Source organism: Elephantulus edwardii, unplaced genomic scaffold (genome assembly GCF_000299155.1).
Source record: "Elephantulus edwardii isolate Elephantulus edwardi_28Jun2011 unplaced genomic scaffold, EleEdw1.0 scaffold00024, whole genome shotgun sequence".
NCBI lineage: Eukaryota > Metazoa > Chordata > Mammalia > Macroscelidea > Macroscelididae > Elephantulus > Elephantulus edwardii.
The window spans coordinates 7104614-7125910 of record NW_006399774.1 but is presented as its reverse complement, the minus strand read 5'-3'; the positions used below and the strand labels follow the sequence as shown (position 1 = coordinate 7125910).

The 21297-nt window shown below is 45.0% G+C and overlaps 1 protein-coding gene and 1 pseudogene across 1 annotated transcript in view; both read right to left on the bottom strand.

Annotated features, from left to right (window-relative positions):
• TIAM2 (T-cell lymphoma invasion and metastasis 2) overlaps nucleotides 1-21297 on the bottom strand; it is a 537146-nt gene that overhangs the window by 486369 nt on the left and 29480 nt on the right. The window lies entirely within an intron of this gene.
• LOC102852853 lies at nucleotides 2463-3700 on the bottom strand (annotated as a pseudogene).

Genomic DNA, 21297 nt, shown 5'->3' with positions numbered 1-21297 from the left:
AAAAAAATAAAAAAAGAACAAACTTAAGCTATAACCATTGGGGAAAAGACAAACTTTCTAGGCTCGCTCACTGGGTACATATCAGTCTTATAAATAAGCAGAACAATCCATTCCTAGGCTGTCAAATTTCATTTGATGATCTTCAATAAAAATAGTCTACATTTTACAATCCACCAACTGTCATCCTTTGAAAAGTCTTTTTGCAAAGAACACTGGAGAAGTTGAGATCAGATGGAGAAGACAGTTGTGTGTCAGAGCTGAAAGATAATACAAATAACTTCAAACACAATGTAGTTGGTAAAACAGTCTTCAATAAAGGCTTTTCGAGGTTTAATTAGATATGAAAAAAACCTGTGACGGGCCCACTGCTGAGAGCAGGGCAGGATCCAATTCTGTAGGGCCCTCTGTGCCTTTTCTCAGATTGGTACATGTCATAACAAAACCCACTTATCTCCTAGAGAACCCTGTGAAGTTAGGGAAAAAAACGTGCATTTTGAAGGACGCAAGGCACACTTAAATTAGCAAAACGAAATATTCTTTGTGCAAAGTGAACCAATCTTCTTTAAAAGAAAAAGAGGGTAGAAACTGACCACATAGTGCATGGCTTTGAAAGGAAGTTCACAGCACAGAGAGCGAAGAAAAAGAAGACCAAAAAATCCACAGAGTGAAGATAAAAAAGACCCCAAAATCCACAGCTCTTGGGTCCACTCTGACTCACAGCGCCCCTAGAGAACAAAGCAGAACTGTCCCTCAGGGTTTCCAGGATTAAATCTTTAGGGGAGCAGAACACCCCACATCTTTCTCCTAACAGCTGCTGGGTTAGCAGCCCAAGGCATCTGGGCCATCAGAAATCCTTGAAGGCAAGCTCACCAATAATCTTTTGTCATGGACTTAATTGCAAATCATCCTGATCCAAACCACACAGAACAGATGCTAAAAATGCATGGTTTACCTCTCACTGGACATGTGGGAAGGAGGTGCACTGCCCATCTGAAGGAACACAGTTTGAATACAGCAACTGCTGTGTTGGAGAAAGATGAACAGTCTCCTCCTGTAAACCCATTGGAGGGTCAGCGATGGGTCGGTTCTGACTCGACGGTATTCAACACCACTACCACCACCGGGCTCAGAACCCAGCTTTAACCACTCAGCTGTGTGCCTTTAACTATTCCTTGTTTGTGAGATGAAATATTCATGCCTATTTTCACAAGGCTGTTACGAGGATATAAAAGATCTGTTAGAGCATATCCTATACAGCAGTAATTCCTAATATACAAGAAAGAAAGATAACAATAATACCATGATCAAAAGCACCATCCAAATCCTTGTAACAAATCTGCAGTCCTGGGGGTGAGGAGGAAAGAGGGCTGGGGGAGAAGATGCGCCAGAGAGGTTCTCAATCTAGAAAATTCCAGACAGTCCATGCCACAGATAAATGTCCACACATCCCGGACACCTCACTGTCTGTCACTGGCCTGTGGCTTCAGGACTGTACTGAGGGTCCCCAGATAAATGTAGCATGTCCAGTTAAATTTGGATTTCAGACATACTTCTATGAAAACTTTATGTGCTGTGTATCTGAAATTCAAATTTAATTGGATGTCTTGCATTCTTCTCCGTCAGGCAAACGTGACAACGACTACACTATGGAAACGTGCTCACATTTTTATTTGCCAAACCTGGCGCAGTGCCTTTCTCGTGCTAATTGGAATCTGGTTTACTCTTCAGCTCCCCAGAGACAGAGAATTTGATTCAAACAATGCAAAAACCAGCAAGATTCAGTTAGAAAAAGATTTTTTTTGAAAAAAAAAAAATTACTTTTTTTTAAAGAAGATTGCATTACATTTTTATTTTTTCCATAATTATAGGGTTTATTATTGCAGCATTACAAAGGTGTCCATCATCATGTTGTACTCACTTTATTTATCACCCGTTGCCCCTTCATGTTTTAGATTTAGCTGCAATAGGGAAACATGTCAGGAGTAACTTTCACTGTTTATCTAGGTGGTGGTTGTTGTTGTTGTTATGTGCCGTCGAGTGGCTTGCGACTCACAGCAACCCTATGTACAACAGCTCTAAACTCTGCTCTGTCCTGTGCCAATCTCATTGCCTCCGACACACTCATCCTGATTTATCTAGGTAGATGCTTTTAATAAATGGAGAAATACATTGTATTTCCATCCTTTTTTGGGAATACAAGGAAATTTCCATTATAGTGTAACATCTTTTTTATCAACAAATTTGGTGATACAAAACTGACAATAAACATGGCCTGTAAGGGGTTTTCCAGTTCAAGCCATGGTCTCGGAGAGCCTTCAAAGGCGTTTAGCCGGTCTTCATGACAGCAAAACAGCATCTCCCAACTTTTTAAGTAGAAGGAAGAACAACTCCAGATTAATTTATTTATAAACTAATCTTGATGACCATCAAAGTGTCCTCTTTCCACAAGTTATCAAAAATCTTCAGAGTGACTGTTGGATCAAAGGGCCGTTCATGTGCTCCCAGTTATTATATAAAGCATAGAGGCTGGTAAGTCCTGCTAGACCACCTCGTCCTACTCCCTGAAGACCACCTGTGCATTTATACAGCGTTCCTGTCACGGTTCCAGCTGCCACTGTGTAGAGGTCATCTTCTGCACCTTGAGTTTTCCCAATGACAACACCAAATGCACTATAGAGTACAGCAAGAGAACCAAGAGTATTAGCCCAAAGTGCCCCTTGCCTGGTCACCATATTAAAAATTTGTACATTTCTCGGTTTGGACCATGCCATGTTTTGGGTTTCCTTCAGTCCTAGCCGCAAACCATTCATTGCCCCAAATGCAGCCCCTGTCATACAACATCCTCTATGGTAAAGAAGGTAAGTTCAAATCAAAAGTTTTATTAGCTCCCGTGGGTAAAAGAAATTCATCTGTATCCTGTACAAGATAGCGAGGATCCACATTTAAATAAGGAGACAGAGGGTTCATGCCAGCTAGCAGAACGCCAGCCAAATCCGCGTGGGAGTAACCTGCGGTGCCTGCTCCGAAAAAGCCGGCCAATCCCCCCCCATGCCCCGTGGGCTTGCTGTTACCTCCACGCCACCATCCACGGTGTTGCCGCTCCCTGCTCTCCTGTTTGCTGCCGGCCACTCAGGCTGAGTTCATCTGCTTGGCCCTCGCTCCTTGACAACAACAAAAAAACCGAAGCTCCCAAGAAATTGCGTTTTCAAAAATTCCAAAGACATTTTTACACTCTGAAGCCATGTGATGTGTGATAGTCATTCTAAATAGCGTGTCTCTGGCGTGCGGCTTTCTAGATGAGGAACGGTGGGCAGGTGGGTGGGCTGTCACAGCGGCACCACTAAGTCATCTACAGGCCGTCCCACAGGAGCAAACGCCACAGACGTCCCTTCAGCCAAGAGACTCTGAAAAGGCTTTCTGGTATTTTGCCGGACGAACCAGAAGGTGTCAAGGCTTTCTAATTCCTTCTGCTGCCCAGGGTGACAAACCATGTTCTTAACCAAGAACTAGACAATCTCAAGAGGCTTCCTGCTCTAATTACCTTCTATCTATCGCTCATCCATGCAGTCACTCAAGGTTACGAGGCCACCTGGTTCCGGAACCTCAAACGGAATCTGTGCCTCGACCTCCGGCCTCACCGCCTGCGACTCCTGCTCCACACTTACAGGCCGACCCTGAGGCCCAGAACGTGAGGGACCATGGCGCTTTTCCAGACTGCATCTGACTTGCACATGTCACCTTCAGCCTGACACCAGTCAGCACCAGCAGAGCATTATCAGGGTGGAGAAGACCGGGCTCACTTTCTAACTCATCTACCTCCCCAGAGCCAGCTCTCTGAGGGCCATTACGCCTCCCTTCTGTCCACCTCCCTCTTCTTCTGCCTTTCAGGGAAGAGGAACATAAGCTATAGATAATTGTTGTGTGCCACTGAGTCACGGACGACTCACAGCAACCCTGTATGTACAGCAGCTCTGAAGCCTGGCCTGTCCTGAGCCGTCTCACTGACTTAGAAACACTTACTTCCATTGCCCTACTCACTGCATTAATCCATCTTATCCAGGGTCTTTCTCTCCTGTACTGTCCCTCTATGCTTCCAAGCATGAGGTCCTTCTCCAAGGACAGGTCCTTCCTGGCCACATGCCCAAAGAGACAGAGATTCAAAATCCTAGCCTCCAAGGAGAAACCTGGTTTCACCCTAAGACAGACCTTTTTATTTTCGTGGCAGTCCATGGTATGTTCAAGACCCTTTTCTAGCACCAAAACGCAAAGCTTTCAATTCTTCTTTTGTCATCCATAGTCACTGTCCAGCTCTCTGATGCATAGCAAGTAATTGCCAAGATCATGGCCTGGATCAGGCGCACCTTGGTCTCTACACTGACATCATTGCTTCTCAGTACTCTGGAGAGGTCCCTGACAGCAATTTTTCCCAGTGCAATTCATCTTTTGATGTCCTGGCTGCTGGTACCAAGAATGCTGCTGTGGCGCCGAGAAAGCTGCAACTGTTAACAACCTCCATTCATCATGGTGTTGTCAATTGGCCAGTGGTGACAATCTTTGTCTTCTTGACATTGAGCTTCTATCTATATTGAAGACTACAGTCCTTGACCTTCTGCAGCCAGTGCTTCAGGTCCTCCTCCGTTTCAGTAAGCAGGGTTTTATCATCCCCATAATGTAGGTTGTTAATGAATCTTCCTCCAATCCTGATGCCACCTTCCTCCTCATAAAGCCCAGTCTCCCGAATGATATGTTCTGCACATAGATTGAAAAGGCATGGAGATAGGACACGTCCTTAACACACTCCTTTCCTGATTTTGAACTATGCAGTGTTTCCTTGCTCTGTTCTGAGGCCTGCTTCCTGGTATGAGCAAAGGTTTCTCATGGGAACAAGCATGTGCTCTGGATTCCCATTTTCCTCAAGTTTAGCCACAGTTTGTTGTGATCCACACAGTCAAATACCTTTACATAGTCAATGAAATATAGCTAGACATTTCTCTGGTACTCTTTCTATCAAGATCCATTTGATAATGTATTGTTGACTGCCTTCAAGCAGAGCGTGATTCATCGCAACCCTATGTACAAAAGGCCTGAACCCTTTCCATAACTACTGACATTTATCAAAGTTCATAGTTTCTGGTGGAATGTTGCTTATGAAGCAGACGCCACTCCTGCTTCCAAAACTGACAATACCCCTGGAAAATCCCACCCAGTTCTTGTGATGCTAATATTTGAATGGCTGCCTTTTTCTTTACATATATCTAAATTATACATATTAACACATCTTCTAAGTAAATCCAAGACAGCAGAGGTTCCAGCTATTACTGGCTTTGTTCCATAACTAAAACATTACCATGTACATACAATGTAAAATGTACATTATTTTACAGTAAAATGCTAACAAAAAGGGAGAATTAAAGACTGTCCCTCTGTATTTCATTTTCAAACAATTTCCAGCATATTCTTCCCCTTAAGAATGAGCACTAACAAGTAGTTAATGGTAATGCTAATGTCTGTAGTCAAACCCTTTCCTCTAGAATTCATAAATGCCAAGTCAATTCAGAAGCAGATGTGAAATGAGGGTCATCCCTGCTAACGTCAGATGGCTCTTGGTGGGAGGCAGAGAATACCAGAAGGATGTTTACCTGGGTATTTTGACGACACAAAGGCACTGAACTACAGGTATCACGACGAATCGCAGATGACATTGTTTAGTCACTGAAGAACACTTGATGGTGTTTGCGCAGGACTTGACATAGACCAAGGGATAGTCACTCAACAAAACACGAACAGACTGGTTTGAAATCACAATTGTATCCTTTCACTACACGTATTTAGTGCAGCTTCTTACCACCAGAGCTCCCTCACCACACGTATTGGAGCAAATAATTCAAGAAGCTGCACTGAAGAAGAACGTGGCGACAGGAGGGAAAGAAGGCTCACTGACAACCTGCAATATGTGGATGATACATTAGTGCTTACTGAAAACAGAGAAGACTTGAAGATAATGAACAGAGCCTAGAAACGTCAGTAAAATTACACCTCAACATAAAATCTTCCCAAGGGAACAGCCCACATTCTGATAAATGGAGAAAAGACTGAAGTTGTCAAGGATTTCATTTAACTCTGCCCTAAAGTGAGTGCCCATGGCAGCTGCAGTCAAGAAATCAAAGGTACTGACTGCACTGAGCAAATCGGCCACAAAAGACCTCTTCACGGTAGTAAAGAAACTAAGACACCACGTGGAGGCCTAGCGTATGTTTGATCCAAATCACAGTATTTTTCAATAACCTCACGTGCATGTAAACGCTGCACAAAGAATAGGAACGACTGACGGAAGATCGATGTATCTGCTAGCGAAGAACCCATAATAGGTCACATGCCTGCCACCAGAAGAAGGGACACATCTTAGGAGAAGTGCAGCGGAATGTTCCATTGCCTCACATGCTGTGTGCGTGTTAACAGAGACAACTGGTCCCTGGAGAAAGACATGATGACTGGCAAAGTAGAGGGAAGTGGGGGGGGGGGGGAAGGACTACCCTCCGTGAGATGGGGTGGTCCAGTGTTCCCAACAACGGGGATACGAACTCAGATGAGGCAGAGTTTCCTCTGGGCATCCAAGGGTCGCTAGGAGCACGAGCCATGTCAGCTGCCCCCACGACAAAGACTTGGCCATCATGCCGTGCTCTTCTGCCACGGGCCAGTCTTACTCCAAGTGTTTGACGTGCACCACCATGTGCTGTTATGTCCTCCTTTACAGGTGAAGTAAGTCAAAGAGCAAGCCCCTGAGTGGGCTGACTTTCTACAGCTCGGCTGAGGAAGAGATGTCAGGCTCTCAGGTCAGGCTCTGTGCCCGTTCACCATCCTGATGGCCTGAAGAGAGGGATTGTCTGCAACGAGGTGCTGAAGCCGTGCACAGTGCAAAGATGGTGTCAGAGTGTGTGGTGCTTGGGTCCACGGTCCACGCCGTGGTTCTGAGTCGTAGCTGACTGGACAGCATCTAACTAGGAGGTAAATAAACATTTACATGTACAACAGGCGTGAAGGAGCCCTGGTGGTATTAACAATTAAGTCCTGGGCTGTTAACCAAACAGCATCTAACTAGGAGCTAAATAAACATTTACATGTACAACAGGTGTGAAGGAGCCCTGGTGGTGTTAACAGTTAAGTCCTGGGCTGTTCACCAAATGATGAGTGGTGTGAACGCAGCTCACCCAGAAGCTCTGCATGAGAAAGCCCTAGTCATCTACTTCTATAAAGATCAGAGCCCAGAAAGCCCTCTGAGCAGCTCTAACCGGTCAGCATGGAGTCACTCTTCATGGAAGTGGACCCAATAAAGCCCAACAAAGTAACAACAGAATAGGTCTGAGAGGAAGAAGGGGTGAATGAATATGGAATACAGGGATGAAGAGGAATGATTTCTTGCTCAAACCTGCCAGGATGGTCCTTTCCGCTCAGAGCTGAGGAAGAAGACAGAGAAACGGCAGTCTAGGGCTCCAGCAGCCGGAGTCTGAATGGCAGGAAGGGCTGGGGAGTGGATACATCAAGACAGAGCTGGCAAGGGTGCCAGGACGCCAAGGAGAGGGGACCTTAAAGGCAATGGCATGGGGTGAATTCTGTTCTCCAGCCATCCGTGTCAGCTTGGTGAAGCCATGATTCTCTGTGGCATGGCCGTTAGGTGATGACGTCACGGTGTATTGTGGCAGTCGTGAATGACGTAATCATCCCTGTGATGTGGCCTGATGTGACCAGCCAATCAGCTGTAGGATTAGAGTGGGATCCAAAGCCTTTTCTCATGGCAAATGACAATCCCATGTCAAGAGGAGCTTTCCCGGGGTGGACAAGTCAGAGTCACCTCTTGTCTTAGGCCAGATTAAAGAACAGAGATGTGAAACTGAGAAGACGACATCTCAGTACCACCAGGAATGAAAAGTAAGTAGAGTCTGTTCTTTGTCTTGGAAGCCCCTGGACTGAGTGAGGGGTCAAAGAGAACCACGACATCAACACAAATGCTGAAGGAGAAGAGGACCTTCCCCCAAGCCAACGGCAGGGAGGTCTTCTCCTGAAGTTGGGTTCCAAGCCTGCTAACCCGTGAGATACCAACTTCTGCTTGTTAACGCCATCCACTTGTGGAATTTCTGTGTCTGTTGCCGATAAACGGCACGGAGTTGACTGGGACTCACAGCGAGTCTGACCGCCGCTCTGCACCCTGCCCTGGCCCGCTCCACTCTCACATCTCCTGCAGGCTCAGGCCCACGACACAGTCACTGCGCTGACTCCCTGAGACTCCCCACCTCTCCCTGAAACACTGAAAGTGAGGAACCTCCCGAGCTCTTTCCGTGTCGCACCTCCAACAAGTGGGTGATGCCTGAACAGACACCTAAACTGCAGAGATTGTTTTTGGAATTGCGTCAGGGGTAGATATTGAAGAGTTTGGATAAGGAGTTGACACTTCCAATGCAAAGGCCGGTGGTGGGTTGAATTGACCAGAACTGCCCAGCCGGTGCGCAGGAGAAAGATGGGCACTTTGCTGCTGTGTGATTTATTGTTTTTCTAACCCGCTGGAGGCTCAGCTCTGAGTGGGCTCCAACCCAATGGCCATGAGGGGTTTATGTAGAGTAAAAGAAGACCTGAAGCACCTACTGAAGAAAATCAAAGACTACAGCTCTCAGTAGAGATCACACCTAACAAGAAACACATGGAAGTTCTCCTAACTGAACCAGTAGGCAGCATAGAGAAAGCTCTGAAGTTGTCAAAGATTTCATGTTATTTGGCTCTACAATCAGCACCCACGGTAGCAGCGGTCATGGAAAGCAAACGATGTGTTGGATTAGGCAAATCTGCTGTCAAGAACTCTTTAAAAGTGCCAAAGAGCAAGGATGTCAGTCTAAGGACTAAGGTACACCTGATTCAAGCCACACTATCTTCAACTGCTTCACATACATATGAAGTTGGACAATGAATACGGAAGATTAAAGAAGTACTGATGCCTTTGAACTGTGCTGTTGAGATAGAGCACTGACTATCCCAAGGGTTGCCAAAAGAACAAACAAGTCTGTCTTGAAAGAAGTGTTGTCAGGCTGCTCGTTGGAGGCAAGGATGGTGAAACTCTGTCTTCAGGCATGTTGTCAGAAGGGACCAGTCCTTGGGGAAAAGCCATCATGCCTAGAAAAAGCAGAGAGACTCAGAGAAAGAGAGGAAATGTCCAGCACGACGGAGGGACACAGTGACTGCAAGAAAGGGCTTGGGCACGGAGAGGGTGAGGACAGGGCCAGGTCGGATCTGCTCTAACGGGGTCGCTGAGTCAGAGAGTACCTGAATATAGCCTAGTAACAACAGCAGCGGTAAGAGCTTCTGCTGCCTTAAAGTGAGTATCTGGTGGACGTGAAGACGACAAAGGCAATCCTGCCGAGTGTTCAGAAGGACGTGAGGAGACTGGACACTGGAGGCACACAGCCAGCAGCAGAGGCCCACAAAGGGCAGCCGCAGAGGCAGGAGGGTGGCGTGAGGTTGCAGCAGGGCTGGCAGTGGTAGAAGGCCTGCCTGATGTTTGACTCGCACGGTGACCACCGTCCCTTCCTTCCCTCTAACTCCCTCATTTTTAAAGGAACTGTCATCTCGTGCCGTTTCCACCCGTGTGCTTGGCAAGCAGGTAACGTGAATTCCAGATTTCAGAGTTTAAACATTAACAGCAATTTTTGCCTCAGGATGGAATTTGACCTTGATTTTAGACTTTTGAGATAGTATACACAGTTAAGCATCTTCCATGTGGCTGCATGGGCATGAATTCAGAACCAAAAGGTAGCATGTCATGGATTAGGTCTGCCCCCAAAATAGAAAGTTATAAGTTATATACATGAAGCAATGTCATTTGGTAGTGATGTAACGATGATGATGTAATCTGGTAATTATGTAATGACGTAAGCACCCCCCATGGTATGACTGGATGCAAACTGTCTCCCGTTTGTGTCATGTGTTATACATCTGGACTCCTATGGTTCACAGAGGCAGAGTTTTAAAAACAAAAGAAACTTCAAAGTCACTACCGCGGGTCAGACCTGACTCAGTGGCCTCCCTCAGGCCTGGAGGCTGTAGATCGAAAGGAGGAAAACTGCCCATCCTTCTGCTCTGGAGCCACCGGGGGACTCAAAGGACGAGAGACGCCTGGACTTCGGGACTGTCCTATCAACCAGCCACCAGAGCTCCTGGGGGCAGGATGCTGTCATGTAAAAAGGATTAGATTACCTTTGTTATGTTTAAGAGAACCTTTTTAGAGATTTGTTGTTGTTGTTGATGGCCTTCTAGTTGAGCACGACTCACAGTGACCCTACAAACGTCCTGAAGTCCCAGCACAACTACAGACATTTATCAAAGTTCATAGAGTTTCCAGAGGCATGTTGTTTAGGAAGTCGATGCCACTCCTGCTTCCAACTTTAGGGATATAGAGAGATTAAATAAGCAAGAAGAGAGCAAGGGATGACAAAGAACAAAGCGGGAGCACAGCAAGTCCCAAGGAACCTACACTGAGCACCCCGTGGGCCCCGGGAAAGTGATGCCATGACTGACTGACGCTCTCCAGGGAATGCTGGGCCCACAGATGTCGAAGGGAGTCAAGAGGTTCCCTGCGCACCAGTGTTTTCGTGGAGCATCTAGTCCCCTACACTGTGGGAAGGGAAGTCTTCTGTTAAAGGCACCCACTTGGAGCATTTCTGGTCCAGCAACACTCAACACCCCACTCGTTGCTCTGGAGTTGAAGCCAATTCACAGGGGATCCTCCCATGCGTTTTCAGAGGCTGTAAGCTGCACGGGAAGAGATTACCCATCGTTCTCCTGAGGAGCTTCTGGGGTATTCGAACCGCAAGTGGCACCATCTGAAGGTTGGCAGCACAGCTCCATAAGAACATCAGTTCCACCAGAGCATCACCAGTACGAAATGGCCAATTTCAGGCTTTCTCAGCCACGTTCCTCGGATTATTGCTATTCATTTACGGTCCCTGCTGTTAGGGGCCATAGAATCAGGTAACCCTCTTAGCAACCCTATTAGCATCAGACCTGAGTCTTGTCCTACCCGGTGACGTCCTCACAATCTCTGACACACTTGAGTCTACTGCTGCCGTCACTGTCAATCCATCTCCCTGGGGAGCTTTCCTCTCTTTTGCTGACCCTCCACATTTCCAAGCAAGTTTCTGAGAAACATGTTGTCTGTCCCAGCAACATACCCAAAGCTTAAGAGATGAAGCTTCGTTCTCCCTGCCTCCAAGGATGTCAATAACGGCTCACAGACCCACCTACAAGAAACCACACACCCTCCTTCACTGGGAGCGTGGGCCCAGCCAGAACTTCTCAGTGCCCGGCTTCCCCTCACAACCTTCTGCCTGCCTGCCTCCCTACAGCTAACTGTACATCTCACCTTCTAGTAAGCTCTAGGACCAGCTTCACAGCACAAAACTCTCTGCACTACGCCGTATCTGGTGATATGCTTGCCTTCTTCCTAACTGGACTGTGGATTCCTCAAGGGGAGCGACCATGTCTGCTCAATGAATGAATGACTCAGTGGAGGCATGAAGCGTCGATTTAAGGCAAAATCTGTTTCAAAATGTAGTGAATTTACACTATTTCCCAGACTGACGGCTCTCAAATATCCAGCAGGAACGGTAATCATTCACATACATACATATTTAAAAACTTAATTTTCCCATGTACATATTTAGAAGGTTAAAACTATAAGTAAAAGTTAATATTACAAAAGGCAGAAGAACAGATTTTAATGGGGGGGGGGAACCCTTGAAAAGTAATAAAAATAGCATTTGTGGTTATTTCCCGAGGCTTCAAAAAAGAAAAATGGAGAATACATAAGCTAAACCAATGTCATCTTAGAAAATGAAAGGATATTAGGATGCTTTATCTCTAACAGTCTTTCTTTTTAATTAAACTTTAAAAATGTATGGAAAATACTGAAAGGTGTTGGGGGGTTGTTGGGATTTCCGCCCCCTGTCCCCCGGTATTTAAGAAATAAACAAAACCCCCAAATTGTAACTCAACTTGTAAAATGTTGTTGTCAGGTGCCATCAAGCCAACTACTACTCTTAGCGGTCCTCTGAAAGATATATCTGAGCACTGCCCTCCTCAACAAGGCTTGAGCCCCTCAGAGAGGTTAGGAGGCACAGGGCAAGGGTCAGGCACTTAGGGATTACATCAGAAGATATCCCAGTACAAGTTCTTCATTGTTAAAACATTGAGCCGTCCGGATAAACTGCCTTCATTCAGTTTTCTGAAGTCATCACACATAACAGGTGTTAATATGACTGGAAGAAGCATACAAAAAGAATGGCTGATTTCCAGGAGTGTTCAAAGAATCGGTAGATACAATGGCTGTATCACACTGTACTATATAAAAGGCCTATTCCAAGATGTGTGTGTGTGTGTGTAATATAGGGGGAAAAATTTCCACAGGTGTAACTGATTTAAAACTATGAGTGCACATACATCATACTATCCTAATGAATTCTTTTGGGGGGATATGGAATTCAATATTACTTTAAAAATTCTTTACCTTTCAAAAAAAAATTCTTTTCAAATCGAGCAGATACTCTGCTGGAGAAGCAGGGACAATCTCCTTCTATACCAGTCTGATCCAATTTGACAGTACACACACACAAAATAATATATATATATATATTCTCTACCTAAGAAATAGATGGCATTTAAATCACTGGAGAAGGCATTATGACCATCTACATTCTAGAGAAAGCCTTGCAGCCCTATAGAAAAGCCAGATGTTTATCCAAGAAGGTATCGGAACTGGGCAGGGTCCTGCATGGGGTCACTATCAGCGAGAGACAGCTGACAGCACCTAAGGACAGCTAGTTCATGCACTTGTCAAAGGCTCTGGTGACCACGATCATGAAGCCACACTATCAACAGTTTATCCCACCCACCAGGAGGCAGTGACTTTATGGACAAGTGCTTACTGGTGTGGAGTTTATATACTGAAAAGAAAAAATTTCACTATCACTGCGTTTAAATGCTAAGACTAAATCTAAGATACTTATAAAACACTTGCACACATTTACATGTCTGCATGTTAAGTACTGTCTTCCATCCCTTGGAACTGCTATCTGAGCACTACATCTTGACTATCACAATCAAAAGTTAATAACAGAAAGATCTTTAATATAAACGTCAAAATTTAATTTGTAGATGGAATACAAATGCCTTATAAATGGCATAAAACATTTCTGATATGAGATGTTGTGATTAATTTGAACATTATAAAGAAACCCTGCTTTTAAAAACAAAGCAAGCTGCATGTCTTGGGATTTTTTTTTCACTGTAATAACAATATTCACATACCAAAAAAGGGCCTTATTACAAGCTACTAAAAACTAGTACTAAAATGTGGTTATATACATCAAAGACAACATTTCAGAGAGTAAAATATTACCTCAAAAGCAGGCAATAGTATTAATATGAGAGAATGTTTTTTAAAAGTAATGGGGAAAGTTTTAATTATTCAAGATTATATACACAGATACTGTTTCCCTGAAAGATGGATAGTAAACTCAGAGCTATGAGAAGACAGAATAACTATTTTGATCCTTAAGAAACAGTCAAGATGAAATAAGGTCTAATAATTCAGCAAGTCATATCCAGAGAGGGCTCTAATTAGAGAAAAATGCAAAAGTGTATTAACAGAGACAGAAGGAGAATTGATTCCTTTGAGCTGTGGTGCTGGAGAAGAAGAGCACTGAACATACCATGAACCGCCAAGACAACAAACAGGTCTGTCCTGGAGATGATGAAACGAGGTTGCTCCTTGGAGACAAGGATTTTGAACCTCTGTCTCACATACTTTGGGCTTGTGGCGAGGAGAGACAAGTCCCTGGAGAAGGACATCATGCTTAGAAGGGTAGAGGGTCAGTGCAGGAGAGGAAGACCCCGGATGAGATGACCTGACACAGTAACCGGGGTAATGGGGGTAGGTGTGTTAGAGACAGTGATTCTGGCTTAGGACAGGGCAGGCTTCAGAGCTCTTGTACCTCGAGTCACTATGAGTCCATGGCACGTAACAACAGTAACGGTAGCTTGAATATTGTCTACGGTCTGGTTACTATCGTAAGTGTTCTGCTTAACTCAGTAATTCCACAACCCTAAGACAGTCATTGCTGGCAGTCTGTCTTACAGCTGAGGAGACTCGTATGCAGAGCGGGTAACGTATGAAGCAATCTCAGAGCTAGTGAGTGGCAGTTCTAGGGGTTAAGACCAGGCAGCATCCTTCTAGGTCGCACGCTGTTCACTGAGATCCACACTTGACCACTGAGGCTGAGAACTGGAGAGCGAATGCATCTGGACAACATTCTCCCTCTATGTGCTCAATACAATCACACTGGGCTATTAAGGGGTGTCTGGACCCCCAGCTGCTTGCCCCCTTCACAACATTCCTTGTCACCTTTTCAAATGCTCACAAAACTAACAAGCCTGGTTGTGTGAAGCTGGCTGGAGACCTATGGATTTGTGGGCCCCACTCCTGCCTGAGGCTGCTGTCAAGTGTCACTGTGGCAGCTCTGACTCAACAGCGCCCCCGTGCGTAACAGGACGGACCCCCATGAACCCTGGGTCATCCTCACTCTGTGCAAGCCCATGGCTGCAGGCACCGTGTAAGCAGCAAACCAGCATTGGGTTTGGTTCTTGAATATTCCTCTGTGTTCTTATCAACAATGATAACAGAACCTTGAGGGGGGGAGGTTCTGCTGTAAAAGACTTTGCCCATACACTTTGTTGCTGTCATGTGCTGTCGAGTCGCTTGCGACTCATAGCGACCCTATGTACACAGCTCTAAACTCTGCTCTGTCCTGTGCCAATCGCACTGCCTCTGCCACACTCATCCCGATTGCCCCAGTCACTGAATCAATCCACTTAGAAAATGAAATTTGTGACATTCAGTACATACAGCTCAAAGGTCTGAACAGTTTCAAAGTACAATCCTCTACTATGATTGTACTGGGAAGAACTCTGAGATTATCAGACTGGCTCAACAACAGAAATTTTGGATTAGCAGATTAAATGGTAAAGTAATAGCTGGACATGGTTCCCCTTGCCACCTACCACCGGCAAAGCAGAATTTGAAGTGGAGCTTCCTTCATTTCCACGAGGTTTTGGAAACCCTAACTCCAGGTGCTTTAGCTGATTCATATTAGTAAATTATGGGAGCGTGTGCCGAGTCCCCCAGAAATCTCCAGGGGAAATGCTCTCATTCTGTGGACAATTAGTTAAACTACTGTATCTGACTTGGAAGAAGGAAGGCAGTATGCTTCTTAGAAGGAAGGGGTAAGGGAGCTCTGGTGGCCTAGTGGAAAGAAGCTGCACTGCATTCCCAGAGATAAATGGTTCGAATCCACCAGATGCTCTGCTGGAGAAGGAGGGACAATCTCCTGTACCAATCAGATCCAATTTGATGGTACACACACACACACACACACACGGGGGAAATAATTAGTAAGGATAGTGAGATTTCCTCTCACACTCTCAGGAGAGGTTATCAGGAAGAACCGAACTCTAGAACAGAACAGGATGGTCAGTAAAGGGTCAGAAAAAAGAAGACGTGCTGACAAGATGCAGTGGAAGAGTGACAGCAATGGGCCCAAGGCCAGCCTCAGTGAGGTGACAGGGAAGGGCGGTGATGGGCTGTTAGAAACAGCTGCTGTTAAACAAGCCACAGGACAAGACTTGGCTGCCCTTAGCATCTTCAGCTGATGAAAGACAGGCAGCTTTGGTGTTTAAATTCCCGGAGTTTTACCAGTTAATGCCACCCGCGGAGTCCTGGGTGAGGAAAGCAGCTCTGAAATGCCCCCATCACCACCAGAGGCAGCTCTGGGCATCCTTTCCCGGGTGCTCAGCGACCTCTGCTGGCGATCATGCAGAACCCCGGATGTCACATTCTCCACAAGTGACTTTTCGGAGACACCGCAGAAAACGCTGCAATGTTTGCCTTGAATAACGTCAGGCCTTGCATAGCTTGGCAGTGCAGAAAATAAAGTAGGAAAGAAACTCAAAGGGATTTCGCTTAAGGTCTGCAAACAAAATTTTGTCCCAAAAGCGGGGAATACTGTTTTTCAACTCCTGCTAATTTTATTTTAGTCAACCATAAAAAAAATGGAGGGCCAGTGAGCTAGCTGGCTTTTGCACACAGTAGGCAACTCGACAGCACAGAACAACCACAGATACACAGACTAGACACTGAGTTCGTTTTGTAAAGAGATGCTACTTCTTGCTTCAATCAAGTAAGAATAATACAGGAAAAGAGAAGATAATTCTATTTAACATGGGTAACTCTTGCAATCGTTGTTAGATGCCCTGAAGTCCATGACATCTCTGCAGTCCTTGAGCAGATCTGAACCTTGAAACCTGGACAGTGAGGATTTGTAAATTTCTAGGATACAATTCGGTCTCATCGATTCTACTTATGAATTATCAGTCAGTATCTACTATACTGCATGCCAGGCATGATGGGGAGAAGAGGATGATTAAAATGAAAAGTACATAAATAATTATTTGCTGCTGTTGTTATTAAGCACCGAGTTACTTGCGACTCATAGCGACCCTATGTACAAGACTGCTCTGTCCTGTGCCAGTCTCACTGTCTACAACACACCCATCCCGATTACCCCAGTCACCGAATCAATCCACCCCATAGAGGGTCTTCCCCTCCTGTGCCATCGTCCCTCCATGCTCCCAAGCATGATGTCCCTCTCCAAGGACCGGTCCCCTCCTTACAACATGTCCAAAGTATGTCAGACAAAACCCCAGAATCCTTCTCTCCAAGGAGTAGCCTGGTTTAACCCTCTCCAGGATGAATCTGTTTGTTTTCTTGGCAGTCCATGGTACATTCAATACTCTTCTCCAGCACCACAGCTCAAAGGCATCAATTCTAATAATTCGTTAATTATTAGGGATTATTTTAAATCATTACCCAACATATAGCTGGCATCTCATTGACAAGCCATCCAAGATTTTGTACCACACTGGTGCTCCCCCGCAGGACGATACTTGTAACCACCTGAGAGCCCGAAGCTGCTTCTGGAGCCCTGTGAATGCGTTCTCCTCACGTTTTTACAGAGGATGGTGATTGTGTGAGTGGGGCTATCCACTATTAAATGGTCTTAGTCTCACAGCCGTCCAGGAGGAATGAACTCACAGCCAACCCTCCAGACGGTTTTCAGAGGCTGGAATTTGGAAGGGGAAAAATGCCATCTTCCTCTCATGGAACCTGCTGGTGGATTAGAACCAGCTGGCTTTAGGTTAGCAACACAGCTCCCTACAGACCACACCACCGGAGTCTCCCCTACTAACAACAGTTCAAGTGACTATCCTCATAGGACTTTCTCTTGAACTAATTGTCTTCTTTTAAAAAACACCATAGAATCACACATTTCAAGCAGAGAGAGAGTAAGTGAAACACTTAAAAGGTGTCGTGAAGGCATCCATCCTGCCCACGCATTTCATACACGCGGCCTAGGGATAAATAGCATTACTAACACCAGCATTTCCCAAATGCTAGCAATCCCTGAAAAAATCCATGGGTTTTTATCCTTATAGAAACGTTTTCACTGGATTGCACAAATTAAAATGGATAAAATAACAAATGCTTTATCTCTCTCTCTCACACACACACTCTCTCTCTCTCTCTCTCTGTCTTTACTGCAATAAATGTGCATCAGGATTGGAGGAAGACTCCTCACTTACCTGCATTATTACACAACCTTGCTTACTGCCTATAAGAATTGCTGCAGAAGATCAAAGATGACAGCACTTGATGCAGAAGATCAAAGAACACAGCCTTCAATATGGATTGCATCTCAACCTCAAAAAAACCCCATCAAATATTCTCACCACTGGACTGATAGGAACATCATGATAAATGGAGAAGAGACTGAAACTGTCAACAACTCCGTCTTCCTTGGATTCACAATCAATACCCATGGTACCAGCATTCAAGAGATCAAGAGAGGTATTGCACTGGGTAAGTCTGTAGTCAGGGACCTCTCCAAATTATTAAGGGACCATGATGTCAGTTTAAGGACGAGATGCACCTGATTCAGAACGGTCTTTTCAATCACTTGCTATGCATCTGAGAGCTGGACAATGAATAAGGATGACAGAAGAATTGATGGCTTTGAGCTGTGATTTTGGAGAAGAGTACTGACTATCTCATACACTTCAAAAAGAATTAACATGTCTTGGAGAAAGTGCAGCCAGGGCACTCCTTGGAGGCAGAAGTGATAAAGCTTCGTTTCACATACTCTTAGGACATGTTGCGAGGATAGGATATTCCTTGGAGAGGGACATCACGCTTGGACAGGGGGAGGATGCGTGAGAGACGATGACCTTCAGACAGACATACTAGTGACTGATGCACTAGGCTCCAGTGCGTCAGAAATTATAAGGATGACACAGGAAAGGACAGGGTTCCGAGCTATTATTTACAGGATCACTATGGGTCATACTCAACTTGACGGCACCTAACAACTGCAATACAACATTTACAAAACTGTAAAGCCTACATATGTTATTAGAGGAAAAAACTTCCAACAACAAACCAACAAGAATATAAAAACCAAGAACTATTTAATGATAGCAATGAATGCTCTCTTTTCTCACTGCCGTCAAGTCAGAACCAACTCACTGACCCTCCACTGGGGTTCGGAGGCTGTAAATCACATGACAGGAGACTGCTCTTCCTTCTCCCGAGGATTCAACCTGCCAAGAGGTGAGGCCTCTGAGTTAGCAGTGCAGCTCCTTCCAGACTACACCACCACAGCTCCCTTAAATGTTAGGAGAAATTGAAGTGCAGTCTATAAACTGTTGAGCAATTCTATGAAACCTGGATGGTAATCTAAAAGAGCACACCCAAAAGTGGAAGAACAAATCACATGCAAAGTTTTCTCAAACTAACAGAACAAAAACTAAGAGCATCACTTAAAACTGCTGTGGCCGGGTGTAACGGAGAACAAAGCTGGAAGCCCTGGAAATGTTCATGATTTAAAACGCTGCTGACACAGGGTATGGAAAAGAGGAAAACAGGTTGTTGTTGTTGTTGTTATGTGCCGTCGAGTCGTTTGCGACTCATAGCGACCCTATGTACAACAGCCCTAAACCCTGCTCTATCCTGTGCCAATCTCATTGCCTCTGACACACCCATCCCGAGTACCCCAGTCACTGAATCAATCCATGCATTGGGGGTCTTCCCCTCCTGCGCTGTCCCTCTACTCTACCCAGCATGATGTCCCTCTCTAAGGACCTGTCTCTCCTTACAACATGTCCAAAGTATGTCAGACGAAGTCCCAGAATCCTTGCCTCCAAGGAGCAGCCTGGTTTAACCCTCTCTAGGATGAATCTGTTTGTTTTCTTGGCAGTCCAGGGTACATTCAATACTCTTCTCCAGAACCACACAGCTCAAAGGCGTCAATTCTCCTTCTATCCTCCCTAGTCACTGTCCAACTCTCTGATGCATAACAAGTGATTGCAAAAACCATGGCCTGTATCAGGCGCACCTTAGTCTCCAGAGAGACACCATGCTCTTGAGTACTTTAGAGAGGTCCCTAACTGCAGACTTACCCATCGAGATACGTTTTTTGATTTCCTGGCTGCTGGTGCCAAGAGTATTTGACCGTGGAGCCAAGCAAACTGAAGCTGTGAACAATCTCAATCTCTTTGCCCTCCATCCTGATGCTACCGATTGGTCCAGTGGTGAGAATCTTTGTCTTCTTGACATTGAGCCTCAGTCCATATTAAAGGCTGTAGTCCTTGACCCTCTGCAGTAAGTGCATGAGGTCCTCCTCAGTTTCAGCGAGCAGGGTTGTGTCATCTGCATAACGTAGGGACTAAAAAAAGTTTCCAGGACCAAACTGGCTAAGTGAACCACCAAAGAATGGCGCGTTATCCAAGAACAAAAAGACAGGCATGTGCTGGAAGCATCTAGAAGGCTGCACGTAGGCAGAAGAAGGACTGACTTGGGGAGCTAGCTTAGAAATTGTCACTTCATACCCTTTGGGACTGGTTGAATTTCTCTAATGAACATATATTATCTTGAATATGAAGGACAATGGAAAAGTATGAAATGAAAATTAAATGAAGTAATTAGAGGGGGGAGAAAACATGCTGTGGAGAGTGGGGGAAAAAATCTAAGGGTACTATAAGGTCAGCTTGGAGAGCTCTGCTGGCCTAGTGGTAAGAAGCTGAGCTGTAATGCTGAAGGCAAACAGTTCAAATCTGCCCGCTGCTCTGCAGAATAGACAATTTCCTCTCGTGCAATGAATTGTCTGTGAAAACCAGCTGGAGGGTCAGCTATGGGTCAGTTCTGACTCTACAGACACAACAACAACCACCACCACCACCACCAACACCACGGGGTCAGCATAGGGCATTTTCCACAGCAACAAAGACACAGAAAAAAGTACTTAACTTTCCAGCACTCCACCAAACAAATCAATAAGGTAAGTTCATTTGACAAAACCAACAGTTAATTTTGAAAACAAAGAAACAAAATAATAAAAAAATCAGGTGCCAAAGAACCAGTATTTCGAAAAAGAAAGAAACATTTCATAAGAAGTCCCTTGGGTTTCTACGAAGATGGCGCCGAAAGCGAAGAAGGAAGCCCCTGCTCCTCCCAAAACTGAAGCCAAAGCAAAGGCATTAAAGGCCAAGAAGGCGTCCTGAAGGGCGTCCACAGCCAAAAAAAAAAAGAAGATCCACACATCACCCACCTTCCGGCAGCCTAAAACGCTGAGACTCCGACAGCAGCCCAAATACCCCCGGAAGAGCGCTCCCAGGAGAAACAAGCTTGACCACTATGCCATCATCAAATTTCCCCTGACCACTGAGTCAGCCATGAAGAAGATAGAAGATAACAACACACTTGTGTTCATTGTGGATGTCAAGGCCAACAAGCACCAAATTAAACAAGCTGTAAAGAAGCTCTATGACATGGATGTGGCTAAGGTCAACACTTTGATTAGGCCTGATGGAGAGAAGAAGGCCTATGTTCGACTTGCTCCTGATTATGACGCTTTGGATGTTGCCAACAAAATTGGGATCATCTAAACTGAGTCCAGCGGGCTAATTCTAAATGTAATAAAATTTTCTCACCATAAAAAAAAAAAAAAGAAGTCCCTTGGTTTGGGAGTGTTTTATATGTGATGATGCTTTCTAATATAAATTAGACTGTATTTTCTATTTTTAGTTACTTCATATAAATATAGAAATAAACATATAATAACCATATGAATATAAATGTATGTATTTGCT